Raw genomic sequence first — 15,985 nt, 5'->3', positions numbered from 1 at the left:
CATTTAATTTAAAAGTCTGCCAGTGAGGCTTTTTAAGGGCCTGAGGAGCCATTAGCCAGTTTCTGAAGAGGTAAATTGAGTGATAGGTACTGTCTCAGGGTATGCATGGCAGTAAAGCCATTCATAGTCAAACCACCCCGAAATGACTTAAGAATGACAGTATTTTAAATAAACTAGCTTCAGTTTAGTTTATTTTAATTGTATGAATAAGGTCATCTAGATTTGCTGACACCCAGGTAACTTCAGAAGGCACGAGATTTTCAAAACGAAGTTCAAGACAGGAAATAACTTCAGAAATGTTTTATATACAAAAATATTAAACTGCAGGCTGATTTAGGAGCAAATTCTAACATCTGTACTCCAACTTAGCATTTTGAATCAGGCTGATAAAAACATTAAGAAGTCTCTAACTGGTGATAATGAATACAATCAGGCCATCTCAGAGAATTATGTTTCTGAATAAATGCCAATTATATGATTAGAACACCACGGTGAACCTATTTAACGTCAATGTCACCGCTTTAATATGAACACAACTAAGTTTTCTTTTCTTTTTAATGTAACTGCTACACATACTGTATATACACTATGCCATTATCAAATTAAAAATCCCGTAATTGCCTCAGGATAAAATGCTTAAATTATGACACCTCGCTTTGCTTTAAAAATCTCTATCTATTCGAACAGTATTTTAAATATATTTTGATGTTCAATCTCAGCAGAATAAGATTTGAAAACCTTGCAGCGTATGTTTTGTTAGAAGATTTGAAACCATTTCTAAAATGCTTCAGTTTGTTATTACTGAGCTCCCGTAGCATTTGAAGGCAAACTAGTGGAGTTGTATCCGGACAATCAGTGTATGGCCTAACAGATTCTTTTGTTTGGTTGGCAACCAGGGCTCTCATGCAGGGACCACTAATATTCAAGGGCGTTTAACTACAGGGAGCTATCACGGGTGTAAGTCCATAATGCCCCTGAACGTGCAGTATTTCGGAGTTGCTTTGCTCAGGTTTTCTCTTGCATAACCTTCAAAATTTACTGCAGAAGAGACTACTCCCCTAGAAAACAAAATGGTGGGAGTTCTACTTTATTTTATTTTATTCACATTGGTGAAAAATCTCTCTCAAGAAAGCTATCAGGAAATTTTCTAAAGCCTCATTTGAATGAAAGACTCATTCAAACCGAAATGAAATGATTAAGTAGAAACCATTTATCTAAAAGCAGAGGGGATAAAACTAACAATTTCAGTTCCTCCCACAGAATAACAATATTCCTTTATTAGGAAAAAAGAGAGAGGCAATTCTTAAAAAGGTCTATAAATTAAATGGCAGCAGCCTGAAGCAGTTTAGACAGCAATGACCCAAGGGTCAGCAAATGGTAAGTATTTTAAGCAGGGATGTTTGTTAAACTCAAAGCATTTGAATTTTACCTCGCTTCCAAGTGAAAATGGTAATAGAAACTTATCCTTACATGTCACATAGGTAGCAAAGACACCTAGTTATCTCACTTTTATTCAAACAGGGGAACCCACAGGCTCGGGACTCAGCCACCCTCTGTCTGAAAAGGTCAGAAGCAGTGAGGCAGGATGTAGAGAGGCAGAATTGAGGAAAATTTTGAATACAAGATGAAACAACACTTTCCATTATTTCACATGTCTGACAAGCTCCTGCAGCAAAACCTACCTGTTCCAAATGGGACAAAATAATTTTGAAGCGGCGAAGAGTCCTTACCTGAGGGAATCATTGTAGGAAAACACAATTTCAAGTAATGTGATATTGCTCATGCAAGCTGAGAGACACACAAATATTAAAACTATTTCTCCAAATAACATACAATGGGGACTTCGAGGTTTGGAGGCTTTTTGTGTAAAACTTGTGTTATGATTATTATCTCATCCAAGTTGGCAGACTAACAACAACAGAGCATAAAGGAAAAATATCATGCCATGGGAGCAGTGTGAATGAATGACGGCATAATATAGCATTTTCCCTGAAAATAGTTCTCTATAGCTACTATACAGACAAAAACATTACAAAATTAAACAAACAAGTAACAGTACCTTTTGTCATGACTGACAGGAGTTTGCAAAATACAAATGGTAAAACAAGCCGTTGCTGGATAAAAAAAATGCTATATTTCAAAGTTCAGGTGTTCTGGGAGATGCTTAAACAAATGTGTATGCTAAATGCCTACCTAGTCTTAAAAATACTTAACTAAAGTGCTCCTAACACTAAACCAACCTATGGCGAATTAAGACAAAAATATCGTTAAGTATGCATTTGTTGAAATAAATTAAGAGCAACACATTTTGCTATTGTTTCCTTAACACTGTCCTCATTATGCTCTATTTTTGTTGTAGCTTTTCGTGGAACAACTGACATTCATTTCTTAGAACGCCCAAGACATTTCCCTTTCCTGAGACTTTGTCTTGCCAAGAGCAGTAGCGCTCCATATTCCTGCAGGTATATAAGGTATTCCTTAGTGGGGCAAATTCCACATCAAACCCCCATTCAATAAGAAGAAATGCACTGAGATATACTGAGATATTTTGTTTTATATCACTGTAACAAAGAGAAATAATCAGCAGAATCTTTTCTTTTGGAAGAAACTCACTTCAAATAGGCAGAAATTCACACTTTCAAGACCATGACAAAGTAGAGTGGAATATGTAAACAGGACGAGGGGAAGACCCTACTAATTCATTTGCCTGACAATGAGAAACAACTCGTCCTAGGAAGTACAGAGACATAGTATGCCACATGAACCTGTGTAGAATAAGGATGAATTCTATTTGCAAGATGGCTTAACATTTATTAAAAATCTCTGTCTTCTTATTTTATTATATAATCTATTAATAGTTCTTAGTGCACATGATGTGTCAGAGAGCAGGAGATAATCAGGTAAAATAATGACTTCATTTTCAGATTCTATAGGAGACCTTCCAGCACGCATTTCTAATATTTTTCTGATACACCAGAACACTAGGGAATAGACCGACTCTTTTGTTTGCCTCTGGTCATTTCACCTGGTCAGGATTATCAAGTTTAATACCTTGTCACATGACAGGACTGATGTTCAGTGGTTACTCAGTCAATTAAGGCCCCCTTTGCTTAGCAAAAACATGGAAGTGAGATGTAAAATGCAGCTCTCATTATTTGTATTTAAACTCTTGTGGGCAGTAAGAAAAAAATCTTTAGTAAAAAAACATTCGTGGATGCTTAAGTGTTTACAGAGTTAGGAGATTTTTTTCTTAACAAACACAGCATACCTCTAATAAGAAGACCCAGCTGGAAGCTACAAAAGTAGTCAAGTTTAAAGGTAAGAAAGTAGTGACACATGAAACAATGAGAAAGTATCTAAAATTGAATGAATTTTCAAAGAAAAAAAAAAAAAGTCATTAAGGTAGAATTAAAATCAGTGGGAAACGAATAGCCTGAATAAAATGGATTTAATCATAAGGTTGATTGAGATGTCCGTGAAAGTTGATAATGGGTGGCAGTAAGATTTATAAGTAAATTAGGTATAATAAAAAGGTGTTAATTTTTAATGAGTTGAGCTCTCATTAGAGACTAAAAAGAAATCTAGACTTTTAAAGTTTTACATTTCATTTATGAAGGTTTCAGAATTCGGTCTGAACCTGTGTCACTTCTACAAGACATTTTTTGTGATTTCAAGTGGCTCTGTAAGTTTGTAAAGTAGTCATAAAAAGGAAGGCATTCCCTATTGGTTTCTGTGCCCATTGATGGCTTCACGAATATAATTTCATTTCTTAAAGATCATGTAGATATTTATTTCCATATACTTGGACAGTAAATGTTTTCTTATCTTTACAGCACTGCTGTTCTATCACTGACCGAGATCCACAAAGGAATTTTAGCATTTTTTAAAGTAAAGGGGAAGAAGGAAAAAAAAAAAAAGTGCCCACTGCTCCATGCGTGCAAGACACCTGTTTCAGGAGAGGATTCAGTGTTGAGAACAGCAAATCTATTGTAGGCACCTTTCCGTTACCTAAAGTAACCTCTGAGTTTGTGAGAGGATTGGAAATTAAAGCACAATCTCGATGGCACTGTTTCTGTAGGACAGGAGAGAGAGTGCCCCAACCCAGACAATGGTTTGCAAGACACTACTAAAATGCCGCATGATATACGACAGGGCTAGAAGCTGCCATTTCCAGTACTATAACCTATCACCACAGTCAGTGCTTGTACCTGCCAAAAGAGTCTGTGAATCTCTCTGGTGAACCCCACTCTACAGCAAGTAGGAGTACAGACACAATAAAGCTGCTACAGCTAAAGAAGTTAACAGTGAGCTGAGCTTCAGTAATCAACACCAAGCTCTTCCTCTGTGCTCGGCCTGTCTTTTTTTTTAACTTCATACTTCATTTCTTAACATACACACAAACAGAAGTTATCAGTATAGATGAGTAATGACAGTGGTGCAGAACACTTTGTGAGAAGTGATGCCTTTGGAATCCATTTGTAGTTCATCTCCTCACTTCGGTCAGGGAAGATCCTGGAAGACTCTTTTTCCCATATTGCTGTAGCAAAAATACTGTAGGTGGGGAAAAAAACCAACCCCAAAACATTACCTTATTCTGAGGAGAGATGAAAAGGGGATTTACAGTGTTAGCAATTCATATACATGCTAAATCTGATAGAAAAATAAGATTTAGTAATTAACTTGGGCCTATTCCTGGAGCATCTGTAGTAGTTATGGACATGGCTTTGAAGTTATAGGGTATGTACTGAGAATATCAATAGATCTCAGCACATTGCACCATAGTATATACCCTTCTTATTCTTCCACAGACATAAAAGATCTTGTCAAACAGCACCAGAAAATTTTTAAAGAGCCATAACTGTGAAAACACTTGATTACTCTTGATCAGAAACAAACTTCACCATTTAAGCTGGATTTAATAAATGTTTTTGCTGATTCTTTTCTTATCATGTCCACTAGTTATTTTCTCCCATTAACATGCTATGCTGTTTCATTACCTATGACAGTGCCAATATCAGTGCCTGTCTTCTGGTGTCAAACCAAGAGGTTTCCTCAATATATATATTATTAATAACACATTAGCCTAGCACAATCAGCTTACAGGACTAGTCAGTATTAGTAACCTTAACGGCATTTTCCATCAAAGCCCACTAAAACTATACATCAGATCAAATTAAATGCAAATGTGTGTGCAGATTTGCATGGCTGAAGATAACACGTCTGTGTCACACATACAGGTCTTGGGTTTTTCTGCAGGCATACAGCCAACTGGGTACATTGGAAGCACTAGTCAAAACATAAAAATACAGGGATATAAGTAGGTATATTTAACCTCCCCATCTTTGTAATATACCTGGTTTACTTAAACATAACACTAGCCACAGATGTATCACACTATCTAGTAGCCTCTCCTTTGGGGAGGAACTATCAAATCATAAAATCCCATATACAAAGCAGGATGAAGATTTAATAGATCTGGAGTTACATTTTCTTCAGATTTATCTATGTGTTAAGTCATACATCAACGCCGAACAGGAAAATTGTATCCTTAGAGTCATCTGAAGTAAGGTACAATAAACAGTTTTGAGATGCAAAAGTCAGGCTGGTAAAGAATGCACGGAATAATTTCATTTTCTGAATAAAATGTATGAAGGTAAATTTGTGATTTTAAAACTAAGCCATCTGACTGCCATTCTGCATGAGGCATGGATGTGCACTAGGACTATGAAAAGAACAAACACTGAACAGCAAAGGTGACCTTTATTACAGCCCTTCAAAGTTTTATCGCACAAGAGGACTGGATCACAGAGCAAAATCTAAGTAATGCAAAGTATGGCTGTTCTATTTTCCCTTGTTCTTCTACAGTAAATACTATTGGCCTCTATATATTCATCTTATTGATTTTTTAATGATATGCACAGAAAAGTGATTCCCAATTGTTCACTCTGTCACTGTGACTAATCATTTTCTCCCTTCTCTAAATTTCACACCTTGAGGAAAGAGTTGCATCAATGATGCTTTCCATTAAAGTGTCCTGCAGATGTCAAGAGGTATGCGTTAATGGCCAGATAAACCTTATAAATAGCAAGATGCTGTTTAAATACTAAATAAAACCAATAATCAGTAAAGAAGCTAGAGGCTGAGTATAAGTTTGCCTATTTTAAATATTTTCCTGCAGCCATATAAAGTGCAATCCTGACTTATTAGTCTCATTTTCTCATAAGTTCTTGAGTGAAAACTTGTTTATATCTTTCTTCTTATCGCTTCCTTCTTATGGGTCATTTTAATCTTCATACATATGTAGCTGTAAAACTAAATCTGCTAAGGAATGCTTAAGACTTTCACAATATGAAAAACTTTGGCTGTTTTGAATGTTAAGTACTAAAAAGCTAGCTGAAATGAAATTCGAAGTATGGTGTGCATCCTTAAAGGTAAACAGTGTAGGAAGCTGTCTGAAAAGCAGCTTCTTTCCAGATTACTGGAATACTCTCAGCTTTATTCTAGGCTACTTAAAGAATTGGCCAAAATGATTTCTGAGTTCTTTGCAGTTATCTCTGAGGACTTGCACTATTGCCAGAAGACGGAAAATGGGAGAACAAAATGTCTGTGTTAAAAAAACAACACAGGAAGGGAGAAAGAAAAGGAAAAATCATAGGCCAGACAGTTAACTTCAGTTCCCCCAAAATTTCTGCAATAAATTATCCACCTACTTGTAACCATCTAGAAGGTAGTACAGAAAAATTGCAGACAGTACAGATATGTCAACACCAAAAAAAGTCACAGAATCACAGAATGGTCGGCGTTGGAAGGGACCTCTTAGAGGTCATCTAGTCCAACCCCCCTGCCGAAGCAGGTTCACCTGGAGCAGGTTGGACAGGACTGCATCCAGGCGGGTTTTGAATATCTCCAGAGAAGGAGACTCCACAACCTCTCCAGGCAGCCTGTTCCAGTGCTCTGTCACCCTCAAAGTAAAGTAGTTTTTCCTCATGTTGAGACGGAATTTCATGTGTTCCAGTTTATGCCTGTTGCCCCCTGTCCTGTTGCTGGCCACCACCAAAAAGTCACACCAATTTCATTTCTTTTTCCCACAAGCTAGTGGATCTTCTATGTTTGAGACTGGAAATAAAACCTCTTACATCCTGATTTTAGGAACGTTTTGACAGCATCTCACTTGACATTCTCATCAGCACTTGACAAGCACACTGGCCAGGTAAAACAGGTGCAAAAATTGGTTGAATAACCATAGCCCAAAATTAGTTTTCCACAGTTTGTTACCAAAAGCAAAGGAGGCTTACCTGGCAGGAACCCTCCTGGATTTAGATTTGTCCAGCGTTTTCATTAATACTAATGACTTAGCTAAGTGAGTACTTGCCAGAGTGGAGGATGGCATGAGGTTGGGAAGGACTGCAAGTATATGGTAGAATTCCAAATTATCTTTGCAAACTGAAGGTTTCCATAAACTGGGGTAAAAAATTAGGATAAGTGTAAAATATGACACATGAGGAGGAACATCAGCTACACAGATAAAACACTGCATAGGAGTTCTTAAACTGTCTGTAAGGGGAAACAACGACAGCAATGGTGAGCACTCACTTCTGAAATTTTTTGTTCATACTTTTAAGCCATAATAGCTAACCATATGCTAAATCTACTCGATGGGTATGGAGTAGTGCATGGAAAGAAAAAGGAGAAGAAAAAGCCCTTTAATACTTTCGTAAATGATAATTTGATAGCTTCTGAATTAAAGTATTCAGAACTCTTTCATAAAAAAATTTAAGGCATTCTACTGTTCATTGTCAGTCAGTTACTGGCAAATTAAAAGCTTGTTCATATAGAAATTACTTTGATCTACAATGGCACCCAAAATATAATGAGCAACATTCCTCAGACTTCAAAGATAAAATTACAAATGTATGTAAAATACAGGAAAAAGTATATGAACACAGAGATGTATTACTAACTATCACTTATTGAGGGAACACATGTATATTTTCCAGCAGAATGCTGACAGTACTCAAAGAACGGCAATCATATTCATTCCAGAAATAACCACTGGGGAAAAAAAAAAAAAGCAAAAGAGCAAAAAAGGCATGAAAAGAATCAGAATATTGTATTCATTGGGTAGAATTTTCACCAGCCATGGCAAGGATATTACCACTATGACCCTGCTGGGTAAATGGCATGTTATGCTTTGCATGCGCCAATTATGAGAAAGAGCTTGATCAGAGACATTTGGAAACTAACTCTTCAATGCCAACGACCATAAGAAAGTAATCAACTTTATTCTCTAAGGTCTTTAATTTTCAGCTTATTTGCAGAGCTGCTGAAAGTATAGTGTATAATTGGACTGGCCCATGGTGAGTTCCCGAAAGTGCTATGACTTAGATACTCCTATAGTCCACACTACTTATTTTTACAACTCCCATCAATTTATCATTAGATGCAACACAGCGTCCAACCAAATTTAACTTCAAGACTAGAAGGGACTAAAATTTGGAGCCATGGCATTCTGTTCACGCTAACATTGTCAACATATTTTCTCCAGTATACAAATAGAAGAGCAAACCTGCACCAGCACGGCACCTCCTTTCCACCATCATGTGACCTCCTTTCAATTCAAGTTTACAGTTAGTGGATTTTTATTCTTGACCACTACTTAGGCAAGGTAAAAGCTCACGTCCCATGAACAGAGCTACCACAAGCAATTCCAACTGAGCTTCATTTATTGGTAGAACTATGCCCACTCTCCACAAGCAAACAAGTCCCTGACACTAAGTACAACTTCCTTTTACTGGAAGGGTTTGGAAATCTTAAATATTTTCTCCTGTAAAGACTAACATAAAGTGACTCTTTTGTCCCCCTCTCAACAGAGAAAATTTCCCAACTATGTCTTTGCAGACCACAGGATTCCGAGTGCTCAGTGAGATCTAGAGAGGTTGTTTTCCTGATTCCTTTTCTTTAGTTATGTTTTGGTTTAATCCCCAGCTGGCAATTAGGACCACGCAGCTGTTCACTCACTTAGGTGAGGGAGAAGACGGAGAAAAAGGAGGAAAAAAAACCTAACCCAACTTATGGATTGAGATAGAGGCAGTTTAACAGAACAGAAACAGAAGAGAAAAATAGTAATAATGGTAAAAGAATATACAAAGCAAGTGATATAATAGAATTGCTCAAACCACTTGATGATTGATTGCCCAGCCTGTCCCCAGCAGCGATTGCGCATTCCTGCCCCTCAGCCAACTCCCATTTATATACTGAGCTTGGAAGTCTATGGTTCGGAATATTCCTTTGGCCAGCTTGTCCTGTCTACGGTCCCTCTCAGCTTCTATGGGAAGCTGAAAAAGTCCTTGAAAAATACAAACATTACTTAGGAACAACTAAAACAATCTGTGTTATCAACATTATTCTCATACTAAATCCAAAACAGAGCAGTTACTAGGAAGAAAATTAAGTCTATCCCAGCTGAAACCAGGACAAGCTACTTGACTTTAAGGGTGCACCTACATTGGGAATTTCACTGGAGTCAGAAGTGCATTTTTTAAGAGCATCTCTAAATTGCCTCAACTTGCTATGCTACTTGTTTTGCATTGAGTACACGGCCTTTACATCAAACTAAAGTGATAAAAGGGCTCCAACTGCTAACAGTCATTCAGCCCATGATAACAGACTAAGCAAGTCCAAAATAAAACTCTCCAAAATAACACCGTGTGGATGTCGGGTTCTCTGCCCCATCTGATCAGCTCTATCAACCAACACAGATCTCCTTTGTTGAGATCATTTTGCTCGCTAATGCAGACACATTCATACAGTCTGGGATAGAAAATCCCTAAGAATTCACTAATAATTTTAGGTCTTTATTGTCATCCATACCAAAGTTGAATTTGAATAAATTTTTGGAGTTCCACTGTGTCATGGTTTAACCTCAGCCAGCTACTAAGCACCACACAGCCACTCACACACACACACACACGGTGGCATGGGAGAGAGAATCAGAAGACTAAAAGTGAGAAAACTTGTGGGTTGAGATAAAGACAGTTTAATAGGTAAAGCAAAAAACATGCACACAAACAAAGCAAACCAAGGAATTCATTCACTACTTCCCATCGGCAGGCCATCTCCAGGAAAGCAGGGCTCCATCATGCGTAATGGTTACTTGAGGAGACAGATGCCACCACTCCGAATGTCTCCCCCTTCCTTCTTCTTCCCCCAGCTTTAGATGCTGAGCACGACATCACATAGTATGGAACAGCCCTTTGGTCAGTTGGGGTCAGCTCTCCCAGCTGTCTGCCCTCCCAACTTCTTGTACACCCCCAGCCTACTCACTGGTGGGGTGATGTGAGAAGCAGAAAAGGCCTTGACTCTGTGTAAGCACTGCTTAGCAATAACAAAAACATCTCTGTATTATCAACACAAATCCAAAACATAGCCCCATACTAGCTATGAATAAAATTAACTCTGTCCCAGCCGACACCAGCAGACAGTACTACAGCCCACACTAGGAGAAAAATGCCAGCATTATCCAAGAAACAGCAAGACTTTCAATAATTCACTTACTGTTAGTTTTATGTTTTTCATCTGGTTCTCTAAAAGGTACTTGAAACATCTTCATATATGTAATTCTGGGAAAAAAAACAAACAAACAACAAATGTTTTCACCAAGCAACTATTTCTTATGCAAAGTTTGGAGCTACATTGCGATTCTGTCAAGGTAATTTGGGTCTTGCATATGAAATACAGTTTCAATAAGAAAGGCAGCTACAGGAAAATATGTGTTGAAAAATAAAGTTATCAACTATTTCTTCATGTTAATGAATTTGTAAAGTATTTAACATTATTCACCTGATTTGGGGCATAAAAATTGATCTGCAGCCAGCTGGAGAAGCAAAAGTTTTCAGTAAAATTCTGTCCTCTCTTCAAAACCCAATAGAGTTCACTCTTTATGAGAAGCTGGTAAATACTCCATGAAATATGAAGGGATATCGGTTCTTTCATACATTTTATTCCTACAATTTTTAATCTCTTATAATTGAACTAGGTGTCATACCCTACAAATGGACCTTTTATACTTATATTGGAAGGCTAAAGAAATATATTCAGAGCAGCTATGCCATATATGAGGAAAATAATGAGGGTGAAAAGTCACCTGTGAGGAAAGAGGAAGAAAATACAAAATCAGTGTCCAGAGTCAATTACTGCATGTGAAAAACCAACAAACAAAACCCAGAAAAATGAAAAATAAGTCAGGCAAGGGACACACAAAATCTTAAGAACAAAGAGCTAACTCTCAGCTTCAGTGAAGTAATTTAGAGTTTTGTCATGCACCTCAAGATTTCTAAGGTGAAGACATATTTGAAAACCCAATTAAACACATAAGATGACTTTCACTCCTTTCTCAATTTAAATTCCTTTTCTGGGGAGCCAATGGTTTTTAAGAAAGACCTGGTCCCCAAACATATTCTCACACGGACTTTCAACTGCCAATCACTTCTTAATGTTGTTCTCGTTGCAAGTGTTACTACTTACTATGAATAATCTATCCCACTTTAATGAGTCAAAATGGGTCATGTATTTATGTCTGTGCTCTCAGACCTAACTGAGCTACAATAATACAAATAATAATAATTATTCAAATGACATTATATGATTTTAAGGCTGCTGTAATTGTTAATCATTTAATCCAACTTTGGTGTGAATAGTCTCAAGAAAAGATTGAGTGTAGACATCTAAACTAATGTATCTCTGGTTTCTTTGTAAAGACAGAAACCCAGCAGCAATTGAAATCCCTAATGAAAGGTGTTCTGATTCAAGAAAAACAATTATACATAGGGAAAAGAACCCACTAGGGTTTGATGGTAGGCGTGTGATAGAAAGGTTCTGAAACACTATTCTCTTTCTTAATCATCAGGGGTTTTAGATTATCCAGAGTCCACAAATAAGTAATATTTCTTAAAATAATTTTCTTGGGGTTATTACCTTACGAATTACACTATAGTTAGGTTTCTAAATGAGAATTTCCAACAGAAATTGAGAAGGTAAGGACAAAAAGTAATCTTTTGCTAAGCATATGTGGGACTGAGCAGTGTAAATTACCTTTGACCCCTGCTTACGAAGCTTAAAGAAACAGTTTTTTCAGGTCCTGTAAGATTTTTCCTTTAGCACCATGTAGTTTTTCCTGGGGTTTTAATTGGTTTGTTTCCGTATGTACACACCGCTATGGTTCACTCATTAACTGGTTCACTAAGGTTAACTAAAGACTAATGTCTTATTCAAAAATATCCTGTCATTACCCTGCACCCACATACTGCACCTCAATAGTAGCAGAAGGTGTTTGGCTTCCTGCAGGGTCATTTAAAGACTTACAGAAATATATATAATTTTAACCTACATCTTTATTCACTATTTTAATGTGGGCTTCCAGCCTTTTTTTTTTTTAGAATCTACTGGTAATTAAATAACTTGTCCACGTTAAATAAAGATTATTACAGGATTTATTTATATGTAACAAATCTAAGCTTTTCTTGTTTTTAGTTTGAGAACTATAACACAAAAAATTTTTAGTCTTAGTCTTTATTTTAAAAAAATAAATCCACAAATCCCTATTTCTAAAAAGCTTTAACTCACAAGAAAAATGTCACAACTATTGCAGTCAGAGAACCACAAAGGAACACAGTCTCCATTAAGCTTATTTGGATAAATTTGCATTTCCAATCTTTTTCATTTTTTTATTTTACTTTTTTTTTTAGTAATTTTGTAACTTTGACTTGGAACATTCAGGCTAATATTGTGCTTGTAATCACAGAAAAAATTACAATATTTTCTAATGGTCTTTTCCCTTTGAATTACTAGACTGACAACTATAAGTCTAGATTTAGATCTCTGCATGTAATAATTTTTCATTCCAGTCTCAATATAAATGAGCAAGAGAAATTTGTAGAGACTGGAATATACAAGGTCTTATAGATCATGAAGCAACTCCCAAATTACAGTTTACTTTGATATAGGCAAATCAAAGGGCAATATACACTTAAATGAAAACAATTAAACAATGCTACCTCAGTAGAAAACCTACTTCCGGTGTTATAAACAATTTATATCAGAGAAAAATTACACCAAACATTTTGGTAAGTATTCTGCTAAAGGAATTAAAAAAAAAATATCTGGGAAGTAGAAGACTACTTTTCGTAGCTTTTTGCTTATTAGGTCCTTAGCTGAAGAGATGCTGGTGAGCTGATAAAGGTTTTGGCCTCAACATTATCTTGCACTTGCATTATGTTTCCAATTCTGCAACAAATAAAAGGTTCTGAAAACTTTCCGGGGGCAACTGGCATCCCGTCGCAACTTTTTGGCAGATTAGAAACTTCCAGACTTGCCTTTCCACTCAGGAATAGCAAATGCTTCAAATAGCTACACTTTCTACAACCCGTGTCCCTGTATCAACATAATCTGATCTTCAAGGATCGGAGTGGCAACTGGTCAGGCCGTAGAACGATGTACAGAAAGTGTACAGTATAGTTCATTTATTACCACATACAATCTCCCATCTCAAAGACATTATAATCTCAACACCGTTGCATGTATCTAAATCCCAGCAGTAAATCATTTGGATGTCTCATTCGCAATCACTTCTACTATGGAATAAAATACAACAAGACATTTTTTGTGCCTGGGAACTATGTCACACTGAAATACACTGAACATCTAGGACATACTCTCTCCTGAAAAAAAAAAACAGAAAATAGTGCAAGATTTTTTTCCTTAAAAAACTGGGAACTCCTTTTTCTTCCACACTTCACACCTCCTTAGTAAATAGTTTGGAAAACTGACTAGCCCAACATAAAAGAAAGGGGATTTCATGCACTTCCAAAGCTATAACTTAACCTGAAAAGAGTATTTTCTAAATAAACAATGGAAGCCATGTGAAAGTAGGGCATGACTGTTTTATGCATCAAATTGAATGATACTAATATCACCGTGCAACAGTTCTTCACTGTTTCAGATGCTATATTTTTACTTCAGTCTTTTGGCATTCTTTCTCACCATGTGAGAAAAATGTAAGAATTATCTCCGTGATGGACTCCAAATAACTGCCACTGACATTTTATAACTGCAGAGTGGAAAGACGTGATACTCACTGTATGTGCAATGCGACCAAAAATCCTTTACTAGTGCCCTTGGCTGAAATTCACCACAGCTCTGGAAGCATCCGACCCAAGGAAAAGTAGGTATAATGTACCAGTGCACCTAAATAGTAACATTTTATGCTCAATTTTCACTGTTGTAAAACAAGCACATATTGCACAGGACATCAGCTACGTCCAACTTATGAAATGGCTTATAAAAATCACACAAGATTGAAGAGGGGTAGTTTGTCAGTGGTTTTGTTAACAGTAAAATTATGTCCCCATACAAATGAAAGTTCAATAACTTTAGTGATTTAGGGTGGTTCCTGTGGTTTTTCGTTTGTCTGGTTAGTTGGTTGGTTGGGGTTTTTGTGGGCTTTTTTTTTACAGTTCCCAGTGTCCTGTTAAATTTTCAGTCTGTTGAATAAAAGATAAACAACTGAAACTATGAAAGCAGTCTGTGTCTTCAACTTCTGCCTGCTGATTCACTAGGTTTAGAAATCACAAGAAATTGTGTTTATCTCTTGCCTATGAGCTGTTATTCCTGACACCCAAACTATTTGTTGGGAGTACAAGACTAACACGTGTATCTGTCAACAAAATGGGTCACCTCTATACTCTTCTATATTTTCTTTAGTTGAAATCAATAAAGAAGAAATCAGAAACATCAGACACTGGAGGGCAGGAATGATGAAGTGCTTAACATTGCTCCCTGATGTCTGTATCCCAAGACACACGGCTGATTCCCAACTATTTTATCAGTTTTCACATTTTACCTGTTTGTGCATCCTCTAGCCCTTCTAACTCTTTTGCATGCTAAGACTTTCTTGTCTTTGTCATAAGGGTATGAACAATAATGCTGAAACAGATTATTAATTTAATTTTTAACATTTTGCATAACATTAATATGCAAAGAACATACCTTCAGATTACATCTCCCTCGACATATCATACATACACAAATCACAATGCAGGCAAAAAACCCAAACCTGTAAGCAAAGCAGTGTTAATACTACTGTAACTAATGCGTATAATTTTCATTGACACGTAAATGAAGGATGGGTTATAATTACTTCACTGTGAAAATAATTATTGTAAATAATTTATACATTTCTAATAATTTAAAAGAGAATCCTTTATTACCTAGAGTAAAAGCCATGTTTGGTCTTCCAGCATCAGTATCATATCACATACAGGGGAGTGAAATATAAATCAATATTAATGCAAAGTAGACGAAGCAGCAGAAAAATCACAAAAACAGTAAAAGAGACAAATTTTCCCCCTGCCAGAATGCATCTCCTGAGTACGCCTTGACTGCAAGGTCAGCAACTCCAGATATATGACCTTAAAGTATTACTCATCGGCAGGGATGTCACTACAGATGATTAACCTGGTAACTGATTATGACACCTAGTAAGGCAAAGAGGTAAATTTCAAATTTACTAGGTGACTAAAATAGAATATTTATGGGAGCTTTTCAAAAATCCAGCAGAAAACTGCACGCATCAAGATGCTTCATTAAAATGAGAACAAGGGAATATATACAGAAAGCATTTTCTGGCTTACTATTAATTTTGTTCTAGGTTTTAACCAAAGGAGAAAACCCACCAGAAAGTAACCGGAGAGTCCTGGCAGAGAGGCAAGTTCAGATCAAATTTGGATATATCAAATATATATGAAAATACATATTTCTGATCAATATATATTCAGGATCAAAATCTCAGTTTCGATCAGTGATTCCAAAATTTGGACCTGGATTTCACACTTCTCCGGATATCAGAGGGGTTTAGATATATGCATTGTGATTTAGAGTCGTCTCAATGCATGCTGAAAACACGGGGAAACAAAGCAAGGTGTTTAAAGTG

Source organism: Vanellus vanellus (assembly GCF_965231255.1).
Source record: "Vanellus vanellus genome assembly, chromosome: 5".
NCBI classification, from domain to species: domain Eukaryota; kingdom Metazoa; phylum Chordata; class Aves; order Charadriiformes; family Charadriidae; genus Vanellus; species Vanellus vanellus.
Note: the sequence above shows the minus strand (reverse complement) of the source record.